We start from the raw sequence: 13,248 nt of genomic DNA on the forward strand, positions 1-13,248 counted from the left end.
ACCACTGGAAAAACCATAGCCTTGATGAGATGGACCTTTGTTGACAAAGTAACATCTCTGCTTTTTAATATGCTGTCTAGGTGATCATAACTTTCCTTCCAAGGAGTAAGCGTCTTTTAATTTCATGGCTGCAATCACCATCTGCAGTGATTTTGCAGCCCAGAAAAATAAAGTCTGACACTGTTTTCACTGTTTCCCCATCTATTTGCCATGAAGTGATGGGACCAGACGCCATGATCTTCGTTTTCTGAATGTTGAGCTTTAAGCCAACTTTTTCACTCTCCACTTTCACTTTCATCAAGAGGCTCTTTAGTTCTTCACTGTCTGCCATAAGGGTGGTGTCATCTGCATATCTGAGGTTATTGATATTTCTCCCAGCAATTTTGATTCCAGCTTGTGGATTCCAGCCCAGCGTTTCTTGTGATATACTCTGCGTATGAGTTAAATAAGCAGGGTGACAATATACAGCCTTGACGTACTCCTTTTCCTATTTGGAACCAGTTTTCCTTGAATACTATAAAAAAAGAAAAATCTAATCCCAAAATAGTGCCTACTGTGATTCCAAGAATTTCTGAAACAGTATGCTGATGTCAACAATTAGCAAAGCCTTCCATTCCTATTCCCTAAGAAAACACATCAACATATAAGCTTTGATCAAAAACTTCAAACCCAACAGTGAGCATTTTTTTCAAATATGCTTAAATAGGACTTTCCTTTATCATTAAATGATACTTTACCCTTTATAAATTAAGTGAATTTAATTTTTATAGAATAAGTATATTTAGAATTATTTTATTTTTAAAAATTATAAAATCATACAATTGACTTACTTACATATAGGAATTTTTATGTCTACCAAGGAAATGAAAGGCTATCTTTTACTTTAACTAGCATAAAGTTATTAGGCCAGTCAGTTCTAATTTAAACGTGGGAAAGGCAAATTTTACTCCTGATGGGTTCAATGGACATCATTACATTTTTTTCAAATTTTTTAAATTTATTCTTTTATTGAATTATAGTTGATTTACAATGTTGTATTAGTCTCTTCTATATAGCAAAGTGATTCTGTTATACACACTATATAACTTTTTTCAGATTTTTTTCCCTTAAAGGTTATTGCAAATATTAGAAGACAAAAAAAAACATTATTACAAAATACTGAAATAGCTCTCCATGCTACAAAGTAGGTCTTTGTTGGTTACCTATTTCGTATATAGTAGTGTGTATATATTAATCCCAAATTCTTAATTTCTCCTTCCCCACCCTTTTCCTCTTTGGTAACTGTAAATTTGTTTCCTATCTCTGTGGGTCTATTTCTGTCTCACATATAAGTTCACTTGTATTTTTTTTTCAGATTCCACATATAAGTGATATCGCATTCTTGCCTGGAAAACCCCATAGACAGAGGAGCCTGGCCAGCTATAGTCCATGGGATCACAAAGAGTCAGACACACCGAGTGAGCATGAGCATAAGTGATATCACATGATATGCATCTTTGGTTTGTCAGTATGATAATCTGTAGGTCTACTCACATTGCTGCAAATGGCATTATTTCATTCTTTTTATGGCTGGGTAATATTCCATTGTGTAAACATACCACAGATTCATTTATCCATTTAACTGTCAATGGACATCTGGGTTGCTTCCATGTTTTGGCTACTGTAAATAGTGCTGCTATGGACACTGAGGTGCATGTATCTTTTCTGGATATATGCCCAGGAGTGGGATTGCAGGATCATAAGGCAACTGTATTTTTAGTTTTCTAAAGAATTTCCATACTGTTCTCCATAGTGGCTATACCAATTTACATTCCCACCAAGAGTGTACAGGAGGGTTCCTTTTTCTCTACACCTTCTCCAGCATTTATTACTTCTAGACTTTTCAATGATGGCAATTCTAACCAGAGTGAGATCATGCCTCATTTTAATGTTGATTTGTATTTCTATAATAATTCACAGATGTTGAACACCTTTTCATGTACCTTTTGTCATTTGTCTGCTTTCTTTGGAGAAATGTCTGTTTACATCTTCTGCCTTTTGTGTGTGTGTGTGTGTTGCTTCTTGGATACTCAGCGGTATGAGCTGTTTGTATGTTTTGGAGATTAATCCCTTGTCAGTCACATATTTTGCAAATATTTTCTCCCATTTCGTAGGTTGTCTTTTCATTTTCTTTATGGTTTCCTTTACTATGCAAAACTTTTTAAGATTAAATAGGTCCCGTTGATCTTTGTTTTTATTTCCATCACTCTAGGAGACAGATCCAAAAAGATATTGCACAATTTATGTCAAAGAGTGTTCTGCCTATGTTTTCCTCCAAGAGTTTTATAGTATCTAGCCTTACATTTAGGTCTTTATTGAGTTTATTTTGAGTGTGGTGTTAGAGAATGTCCTAATTTAATTATTTTACATGTAGCTGTCCAGTTTTCCCAGCACCACTTATTGAAGAGGCTGTCATTTCCCCATTGTATATTCTTGTCTCTTTTGTCATAAATTAATTGACCATAGTGTGTGGGGTTATTTCTGGATTTTTAGTCCTGTTTCATTGATCTGTGTTTCTGTTTTGATTACTGTAGCTTTGTAATATAGTTTAATGACATGGAGTCTGATTCCTCTAGCTCTGTTTTTCTTTCTAAAAAATGAGTTGGCTATTTGTGGTCCTTTTAGTGTTTCCATACATTTTTTTTTTAATTTTTTTGTTTTAGCTCTGTGAAAAATGCCATTGGTAATTTGATAGGGATTGCATTGAAGCTGTAGACTGCCTTGGGTAGTATTGTCATTTTTATAAAAACTCTCCAGAAAGTGAGCATAGAGGGAACATACCTCAATATAATAAAGGTCATATACAACAAACCCACAGCTAACATCATACTCAACAATAAAAAGCTGAAAGCATTTCCTGTAAGATCAGGAACAAGACAAGGATGTCCATTCTCACCAATTTTATTCAACATATTTCTGGAAGTCCTAGCTACAGCAATCAGAGAAGAAAGAAATAAAAGGAACCAAACTATAAAAGAAGAAAACTTGTCACTGTTTTCGTATGTATGATGCTATACATAGAAAATCCTGAAGATGCTACCAGAAAACCACTAGAGCTCATTGATGAATTCATTAAAGTTGCAGGATATGAAATTAATATACATAAACCTGTTACATTTCTATACACTAACTATGAAAGATCAGAAAGAGAAATTAAGGAAACAATCACATTTACCATCACATCAAAAAGAATAAACTCCCTAGGAGTAAACCAACATGATTTTCTTAAGATAATAATATATCAATATATTTTTTAAATATAAAGATTACCTTAAAAATTCATTTACTTTATTACATTTTTATAATTCAGTTATGGGAATACTCTTGACTTATTATTCCCACATCTTCTTCTTTTATTCCCAGAGATACAAGTAACATAATGCAATTTTTTTCTGATGGCTAAAACTCTTAATGTTGCTTAACATTCTTTTTCCTGTAAAAGGGAATTAGATTATATAAATGTGACATATGTCAAAAGGCAATTTCAAACACTAACACTATCATCTTAACTGGATACTACCACCTACCTGATTTTAAAGAATAAAGTTTTTAGTCATTTAATATTAAATGTCATATTTTTACTTCAATTTTGCTAAATTTTATATCAAAATACATCTTTGGGTGTTTGATATCAAATATAAATGTATGAATGCTCTTTTTCAGCATGTTGCATGTGTGCTAAGTCGCTTCAATGGTGTTTGACTCTTTGCAACGCTGTGGACTGCACCCTGCCAGGCTCCTCTGTCCATGGGATTTCCCAGGCAAGAATACTGGAGTGGGTTGGCATGCCCTTCTCCAGGGGATCTTCCCCACCCAGGGATGGGACCCATGTCTCACTATGCTTCCTGCATTGGCAGGTGGGTTCTTTACCACCAACTCCACCTAGGAAGGCCTGTTTCAGTATGTTACCAGACTCCAAATCACATTTTGTCCTTTTGGCGTTTGGACATAGCACATAATTTTTATCAGAATTAGAACTCCAAGTCTGTGTTCCACAGTGCACCAAATCTGGACAACAAACCATTCCAACACATAAAGTGCACTGGTGATCTGTCTAACCCTGACAATTATGATTTTGACATAGCAGAAATGAAGACAGCTAGAGCTATATGCCCTTTAAAAGCAGTCAAAATAATTCAACATCAAGAGAAAAAGAAGAAAACAAAATTGTCACAATGCAAATGTCTATTTCAACTTAAATATACTCTACTATAAACAAATACATTAAAAGAGACTTTGTTTTGTGTATATAGAAAGCTGGCCAGTCGTTAGAAAAGGCAAAGACTTGATAGTGATAATTTAGTGTAGAACATCAGAAACAATGAGACTAAGGGAAAATAAATAATGTTAAGCCAGTTTCCTTAGCAACTAACCTATTGACATTAAAAAGGAAGGATTTCTGTTTGGAGGAGAATCTGTGCTCAGTCTCTCAGTCATGTCAGACTCTTTGCAACCCCATGGACTGTAGCCCACCAGACTCCTCTGTCCATGGGATTCTCCAGGCCAGAATACTGAATTCCCTTCTCCAGGGGATCTTCCCAACCTAGGGATTGAACTTGGGTCTCCTGCATTGGCAGGAAAATTCTTTTACCACTAGTGCCAGGTAGAAAACCCTCTTTGTAGAAAGTATGTCACAGAAAATAAAATGCAGTGATAAAATCAGATGCAGAAAATGTGGATACAGAATAATGTACAAGAGATGTACTAAAAGATTGGTGGGCTTTGATAGTTCAGAGGAACATCATTTGTACTTGGATTTGCTGTCAAAGTTTCTTTTTGTATAGCTTTTTTATTAGCATCCTCAACTTTAAGAAGGGCTTCCCTGATAGCTCAGTTGGTAAAGAATCTGCCTGCAGTGCAGGAGACCCAGGTTCAATTCCTGGGTAGGGAAGAACTGCTGGAGAAGGGATAGGATACCCACTCCAGTATTCTTAGGCTTCCCTCATGGCTCAGCTGGTAAAGAATCCACTTGCAATGGGGGAGACCTAGGTTTGATCCCTGGGTTGGGAAGATCCCCTGGAGAAGGGAAAGGCTATCCCCTCCAGTATTGTGGCCTGGAGAATTCCATGGACTTCCTGGAGTCACAAAGAGTTGGACATGACTTTCACTTTCAACTTTAAGAATACAACTATCACACATCATCTCATTTTAAAAACCATATTGTGTTTAAGTATCAACAGTTTATGTAAGAAAATTACTTTTTGTTCATCTACATGATTTGTAATTTAATTTTATTATATATGTAATCTAACATACAATGAAGATTAAAAATGGCTCTCCAAACCACTTTTGACCAAAACCTACAACCGCCTGGGGCTCTTGTTAAAAATAGAGGTTTCCAGGACCTTCTAAAGGTCTGATTGAGAGTGTTCCTTGGAAACCACTGACATCACCTGTTTGTAAGCCCTCTAGCTTCCTGCTGAATAGAATACACCTCTGTACTTACTGTCAGGGTGCATACATGATTTTGAGTTATATTTTTCATTTGTTACTTGGTGTAGGCCTTTGTGAATCTGTATATAGTGCTTGGGGCTTCCCTGGCGGCTCAGTGGTAAAGAATCTGCCTGCCAATGCAGGAGCCGTGGGTTCAATCTCTGGGTTGGGAAGATACCCTGGAAAAGGAAATGGCTACCCACTCCAGTATTCTTGCCTGGAAAATCCCATGGACAGAGAAGCCTGCGGGGCGGGGGGCGGGGCGCGGGCTACAGTCCACGGGGTTGCAAAAGAGTTGGACATGTCTTAGTGACTAAATAAAAACAATATAGTGCTTGACTTTTTTTTTTTTAATCTTTGGAGAAGAAAAAGAAATTGTAATGGTGGCTTTCTATGAAACAAAATCAACCACAAGTGGATGAAGCAGACTGTTAAGGCAGGTACAGCCTGCCAGGCGTAATCATTGACTAGGTAAAAAATGTTCTGTTCTCAGGATATAAAAATAATAGGGATTGGTTTACATTGATTTTATTTTTTAATATAAATTTATTTATTTTAATTGGAGGCTAATTACTTTACAATATTGTATTGGTTTTACCATACATCGACATGAATCTGCCACAGGTGTACTCGTATTCCCCATCCGGAACCCCCCTCCCACCTCCTTCCCCATACCGTCCCTCTGGGTCATCCCAGTGCACCAGCCCAGAGCATCCTGTATCATGCATCGAACCTGGATAGTGATCCATTTCACATATGAACATGAAACATATACATGTTTCAATGCTATTCTTCCAAATCATCCCACCCTTGCCCTCTCCCACAGAGTCCAAAAGACTGTTCTATACATCTGTGTCTCTTTTGCTATCTTGCATACAGGGTTATCATTACCATCATTCTAGATTCTATATATATGCATTAGTATACTGTATTGGTGTGTGTGTGTGTTTTTTTTTTTCCTGGCTTACTTCACTTTATATAATAGGCTTCAGTTTCATCCACCTCATTAGAACTAATTCAAATGTATTCTTTTTAATGGCTGATTTATACTCCATTGTGTATATGTACCACTGCTTTCTTATTCATTCATCTGCTGGTGGACATCTAGGTTGCTTCCACGTCCTGGCTATTGTAAACAGTGCTGCAATGAACATTGGGGTACATGTGTCTCTTTCAATTCTGGTTTCCTCAGTGTGTATGCACAGCAGTGGGGTTGCTGGGTCATATGGCAGTTCTATTTACAGTTTTTTAAGGAATCTCCACACTGTTCTCCATAATAGCTGTACTAGTTTGCATTCCCACCAACAGCGTAAGAGGGTTCCCTTTTCTCCACACCTCTCCAGCATTTATTGCTTGTAGACTTTTGGATTGCAGCCATTCTGACTGGGGTGAAATGGTACCTCATAGTGGTTTTGATTTGCATTTCTCTGATAATGAGTGATGTTGAGCATCATTTCATGTGTTTGTTAGCCATCTGTATGTCTTCTTTGGAGAAATGTCTAGTTCTTTGGCCCATTTTTTGATTGGGTCTTTTATTTTTCTGGAATTGAGCTGCAGGAGTTGCTTGTATATTTTTGAGATTAATTCTTTGTCAGTTGCTTCATTTGCTATTATTTTCTCCCATTCTGAAGGCTGTCTTTTCACCTTGCTTATAATTTCCTTTGTTGTGCAGAAGCTTTTAAGTTTAATTAGGTCCCATTTGTTTATTTTTGCTTTTATTTCCAATATTCTGGGAGGTGGGTCATAGAGGATCCTGCTGTGATTTATGTTGGAGAGTGTTTTGCCTATGTTCTCCTCTAGGAGTTTTATAGTTTCTGGTCTTATGTTTAGATCTTTAATCTATTTTGAGTTTATTTTTGTGTTTTTGAGTTTATTTTTGTGTATGGTGTTAGAAACTGTTCTAGTTTCATTCTTTCACAAGTGGTTGACCACTTTTCCCAGCACCACTTGTTAAAGAGATTGTCTTTTCTCCATTGTATATTCTTGCCTTCTTTGTCAAAGATAAGGTGTCCATAGGTGTGTGGATTTATCTCTGGCTTTCTATTTTGTTCCATTGATCTATATTTCTGTCTTTGTGCCAGTACCATACTGTCTTGATGACTGTGGCTTTGTGGTAGAGCCTGAAGTCAGGCAGGTTGATTCCTCCAGTTCCATTCTTCTTTCTAAAGATTGCTTTGACTATTCAAAGTTTTTTTGTATTTCCATACAAATTGTGAAATTATTTGTTCTAGCTCTGTGGATACCGTTGGTAGCTTGATAGGGATTGCATTGAATCTATAGATTGCTTTGGGTAGTATACTCATTTTCACTATATTGATTCTTCCAATCCATGAACATGGTATATTTCTCCATCTATTAGTGTCCTCTTTGATTTCTTTCACCAGTGTTTTATAGTTTTCTATATATAGGTCTTTTGTTTCTTTAGGTAGATATATTCCTAAGTATTTTATTCTTTTCATTGCAATGGTGAATGGAATTGTTTCCTTAATTTCTATTTCTGTTTTCTCGTTATTAGTGTATAGGAATGCAAGGGATTTCTGTATGTTGACTTTATATCCTGCAACTTTACTATATTCATTGATTAGTTCTAGTAATTTTCTGGTGGAGTCTTTAGGGTTTTCTATGTAGAGGATCATGTCATCTGCAAACAGTGAGAGTTTTACTTCTTCTTTTCCAATTTGGATTCCTTTTATTTCTTTTTCTGCTCTGATTGCTGTGGCCAAAACTTCCAAAACTATGTTGAATAGTAGTGGTGAGAGTGGGCACCCTTGTCTTGCTACTAACTTTAGGGGAAATGCTTTCAATTTTTCACCATTGAGGATAATGTTTGCTGTGGGTTTGTCATATATAGCTTTTATTAAGTTGAGGTATGTTCTGTCTATCCCTGCCTTTCTGGGGGGGTTTATCATAAATGGATGTTGCATTTTGTCAAAGGCTTTCTCTGCATCTATTGAGGTAATCATATAGCTTTTATTTTTCAATTTGTTAATGTGGTGTATTACATTGATTGATTTGCGGATATTGAAGAATCCTTGCATCCCTGGGATAAAGCCCACTTGGTCATGGTGTATGATCTTTTTAATGTGTTGTTGGATTCTGATTGCTAGAATTTTGTTAAGGATTTTTGCATCTATGTTCATCAGTGATATTGGCCTGTAGTTTTCTTTTTTTGTGGCATCTTTGTCAGGTTTTGGTATTAGGGTGATGGTGGCCTCATAGAATGAGTTTGGAAGTCTACCTTCCTCTGCAATTTTCTGGAAGAGTTTGAGCAGGATAGGTGTTAGCTCTTCTCTAAATTTTTGGTAGAATTCAGCTGTGAAGCCGTCTGGACCTGGGCTTTTGTTTGCTGGAAGATTTCTGATTACAGTTTCAATTTCCGTGCTTATGATGGGTCTGTTAAGATTTTCTATTTCTTCCTGGTCGAGTTTTGGAAAGTTGTACTTTTCTAAGAATTTGTCCATTTCTTCCACGTTGTCCATTTTATTGGCATATAATTTCTCATCGTAGTCCCTTATGATCCTTTGTATTTCTGTGTTGTCTGTTGTGATCTCTCCATTTTCATGTCTAATTTTATGGATTTGATTTTTCTCCCTTTGTTTCTTGATGAGTCTGGCTAATGGTTTGTCAATTTTATTTATCCTTTCAAAGAACCAGCTTTTGGCTTTGTTGATTTTTGCTATGGTCTCTTTTGTTTCTTTTGCATTTATTTCTGCCCTAATTTTTAAGATTTCTTTCCTTCTACTAACCGTAGGGTTCTTCATTTCTTCCTTTTCTAGTTGCTTTAGGTGTAGAGTTAGGTTATTTATTTGACTTTTTTCTTGTTTCTTGAGGTATGCCTGTATTGCTATGAACCTTCCCCTTTCACAGTGTCCCACAGGTTTTGGGTTGTTGTGTTTTCATTTTCATTCATTTCTATGCATATTTTGATTTCTTTTCTTGATTTCTTCTGTGATTTGTTCATTATTCAGCAGCGTGTTGTTCAGCCTCCATATGTTGGAATTTTTAATAGTTTTTCTCCTGTAATTGAGATCTAATCTTACTGTACTGTGGTCAGAAAAGATGCTTGGAAAGATTTCAATTTTTTTGAATTTACCAAGGCTAGATTTATGGCCCAGGATGTGATCTATTCTGGAGAAGCTTCCGTGTGTGCTTGAGAAAAAGGTGAAATTCATTGTTTTGGGGTGAAATGTCCTATAGATATCAATTAGGTCTAACTGGTCTGTTGTATCATTTAAAGTTTGTGTTTCCTTGTTAATTTTCTGTTTAGTTGATCTAGCCATAGGTGTGAGTGGGGTATTAAAGTCTCCCACTATTATTGTGTTATTGTTTATTTCCCTTTTCATATTTGTTAGCATTTGTCTTACATATTGTGGTGCTCCTATGCTGGGTGCATATATATTTATGATTGTTATATCTTCTTCTTGGATTGATCCTTTGATCATTATGTAGTGTTCTTCTTTGTCTCTTTTTACAGCCTTTGTTTTAAAGTCTATTTTATCTGATATGACTATTTCTATTCCTGCTTTCTTTTGGTCTCTATTTGCATGGAATATCTTTTTCCAGCCCTTCATTTTCAGTCTGTATGTGTCCCTTGTTTCGAGGTGGATCTCTTGTAAACATATATAGGGGTCTTGTTTTTGTATCCATTCAGCCAGTCTTTGTCTTTTGGTTGGGGCATTCAACCAATTTATGTTTAAGGTAATTATTGATAAGTATGATCCTATTGCCATTTACTTTATTGTTTTAGGTTCGAGTTTATACACCCTTTCTGTGTTTCCTGTCTAGAGAAGATCCTTTAGCATTTGTTGGAGAGCTGGTTTGGTGGTGCAGAATTCTCTCAGCTTTTGCTTGTCTGTAAAGCTTTTGATTTCTCCTTCATATTTGAATGAGATCCTTGCTGGGTACAGTAATCTGGGCTGTAGGTTATTTTCTTTCATCACTTTAAGTATGTCTTGCCATTCCCTCCTGGCCTGAAGAGTTTCTATTGAAAGATCAGCTGTTATCCTTATGGGAATCCCCTTGTGTGTTATTTGTTGTTTTCCCCTTGCTGCTTTTAATATTTGTTCTTTGTGTTTGATCTTTGTTAATTTGATTAATATGTGTCTTGGGGTATTTCGCCTTGCATTTATCCTGTTTTGGACTCTCTGGGTTTCTTGGACTTGGGTGATTATTTCCTTCCCCATTTTAGGGAAGTTTTCAACTATTATCTCCTCAAGTATTTTCTCATGGTCTTTCTTTTTGTCTTCTTCTTCTGGGATTCCTATGATTCAAATGTTGGGGTGTTTGACACTGTCCCAGAGGTCTCTGAGATTATCCTCATTTCTTTTAATCTGTTTTTCTTTTCTCCTCTCTGTTTCATTTATTTCTACCATTCTATCTTCTACTTCACTTATCTTATCTTCTGCCTCTGTTATTCTACTGTTGGTTCCCTCCAGAGTGTTTTTGATCTCATTTATTGCATTATTCATTATATCGACTCTTTTTTATTTCTTCTAGGTCCCTGTTAAACCTTCCTTGCATCTTCTCAATCCTTGTCTCCAGGCTATTTATCTGTAACTCCATTTTGTTTTCAAGATTTTGGATCATTTTCACTATCATTATTCAGAATTCTTTATCTGGTAGATTCCCTATCTCTTCCTCTTTGGTTTGGTTTGGTGGGCATTTATCCTATTCCTTTACCTGCTGGGTATTCCTCTGCCTCTTCGTCTTGTTTATATTGCTGTGTTTGGGGTGGCCTTTCCGTATCCTGGAAGTTTGTGGAGTTCTCTTTATTGTGGAGTTTCCTCGCTGTGGGTGGGGTTGGACTGGTGGCTTGTCAAGGTTTCCTAGTTAGGGAAGCTTGTGTCGGTGTTCTGGTGGGTGGAGCTGGATTTCTTCTCTCTGGAGTGCAATGAAGTGTCCAGTGATGAGTTATGAGATGTCAGTGGGTTTGGTGTGACTTTGGGCAGCTTGTATATTGAAGCTCAGGGCTATGTTCCTGTGTTGCTGGAGAATTTTCATGGTATGTCTTGCTCTGGAACTTGTTGGCCCTTGTGTGGTGCTTGGTTTCAGTGTAGGTATCTAGACATTTGATGAGCTCCTATCAATTAATGTTCCCTGGAGTCAGGAGTTCTCTGGTGTTCTCACGATTTGGTCTTAAGGCTCCTGTCTCTGGTTTTCAGTCTTATTTTTACAGTAGCCACAAGACTTATCCATCTATACAGCACCATTGATAGAACATCTAGGTTAAAGATGAAAAGTTTCTCCACAGTGAGGGACACCCAGAGAGGTTCATGGAGTTACATGGAGAAGAGGGAGGAGGAAGATAGAGGTGACCAGGATGAGACGAGGGGGAAACAAAAGAAAAGAGAGCAAGCTAGCCAGTAATCACTTCCCTATGTGCTCTCCACAGTCTGGACCACTCAGAGATGTTCACGGAGTTACACAGAGAAGAGAAGAGGGAGGAGGGAGTTAGAGGTGACCAGGAGGATAAAGTGGGGAATCAAAAGGAGAGAGATCCTGCCAGTAATCAGCTCCCTAAGTGTTCTCCACTGTCAAGAACACACAAAGAGATTCACAGATTTGGGTAGAGAAGAGAAAGGGGAGGGAGGAGATAGAGGCAACCTGGTGGAGAAAAAGGAGAGTCCAAAGTGGGAGAGAGCAGTCAAGCCAGTAATCTCTCTACCTAGTAAAAATGGGTACTGAAGATTGGTTTTCTTAAAGGTACAAAACTGATAACAAATACCCAAAAGCAAAGATTAAAAATCTAGAGTAGAGGTTGGATTTTCAAAAATACAATATTAAAGAAAAACAAAAAAGTCACAAAAATTATAAAATATATATATATATGAAGTTTGCTTTAAAAAGTAGGGTCTTTTTTTTGCAAAGTAATAGTAGGTTATAAAAATGAAAATTAAAGGAGTAATAGAGAATTTAAAAATATTTAAAAATTTTTAATTAAAGAGTAATAATAGTAAAAATATATCTAAAACTTTGGTGTTGTTGTGGACAGTGTGGGGTCATTTCATTTTCAGATAGTTCCTTGATCTGGCTTATACTTCTCAAGATCTATAGGCCCCTTCCTATGTAGTCAGTGCTAACTACAAGGTTTTAATCTATTGCACCTGTCACATCCAAGGCGGTTCCCTCTGTTTGTTTTAGCTTCTTCTGTTTGCTGGTCTCTTCAGTGTCTAATTTTCGCCCTGACACAAGTGGATGGTGGTGGACACTTTTTCAGGCTCACTTGTTCAGTCGTGCTGTGGGGAGGTAGGGATGCTGAAAACAAACAACACTGGTGTGTGCTCGCAGTGTCTTGGCCACACTGGGTTTGCCCCTGCTCATGGCGTGTGTGCTTGCCCAGTCTACACTGCTTAGGCTCTAGGTTGCTCTGTTGGGAACTGTCTGAGGCCGGCCCTGGGTTGTATACACTTCCTGGGTCTAGGCCACTCAGGTTCAGGTACTCAGTTACTCCACAAAGGTGCAGACTCGGTTGGGCCTGCGTTTTGTGCCCTTCCCTTGTGGCTCAGAGGTTAAAGCGTCTGCCTGCAATGCAGGAGACCTAAGTTCGATCCCTGGGTCAGGAAGATCCCCTGGAGAAGGAAATGGCAACCCACTCCAGTATTCTTGCCTGGAGAATCCCATGGACGGAGGAGCCTGGTGGGCTACAGTCCACAGGGTCGCAAAGAATCAGACACGACTGAGCAGCTTCACTTTCTTTCACTTTCAGGTCCGAGCAGCTCAGGTGACCAGGTGCTTGGCGAGCATGGTTGCTGCAAAACTTATCGCCTCCCCTGTCCC

General features: G+C 37.6%; 1 non-coding gene across 1 annotated transcript; it reads left to right on the top strand.

Moving 5' to 3' along the window:
- The first annotated feature begins 4,858 nt into the window (after positions 1 to 4,858).
- On the top strand, positions 4,859 to 4,930 carry TRNAC-GCA (transfer RNA cysteine (anticodon GCA)). Its single transcript has one exon. It is a non-coding gene; the product is annotated as a tRNA-Cys (tRNA).
- Positions 4,931 to 13,248: the final 8,318 nt, after the last annotated feature.

This window comes from Bos taurus, chromosome 8, assembly GCF_002263795.3.
Source record: "Bos taurus isolate L1 Dominette 01449 registration number 42190680 breed Hereford chromosome 8, ARS-UCD2.0, whole genome shotgun sequence".
Taxonomy (NCBI): Eukaryota; Metazoa; Chordata; class Mammalia; order Artiodactyla; family Bovidae; genus Bos; species Bos taurus.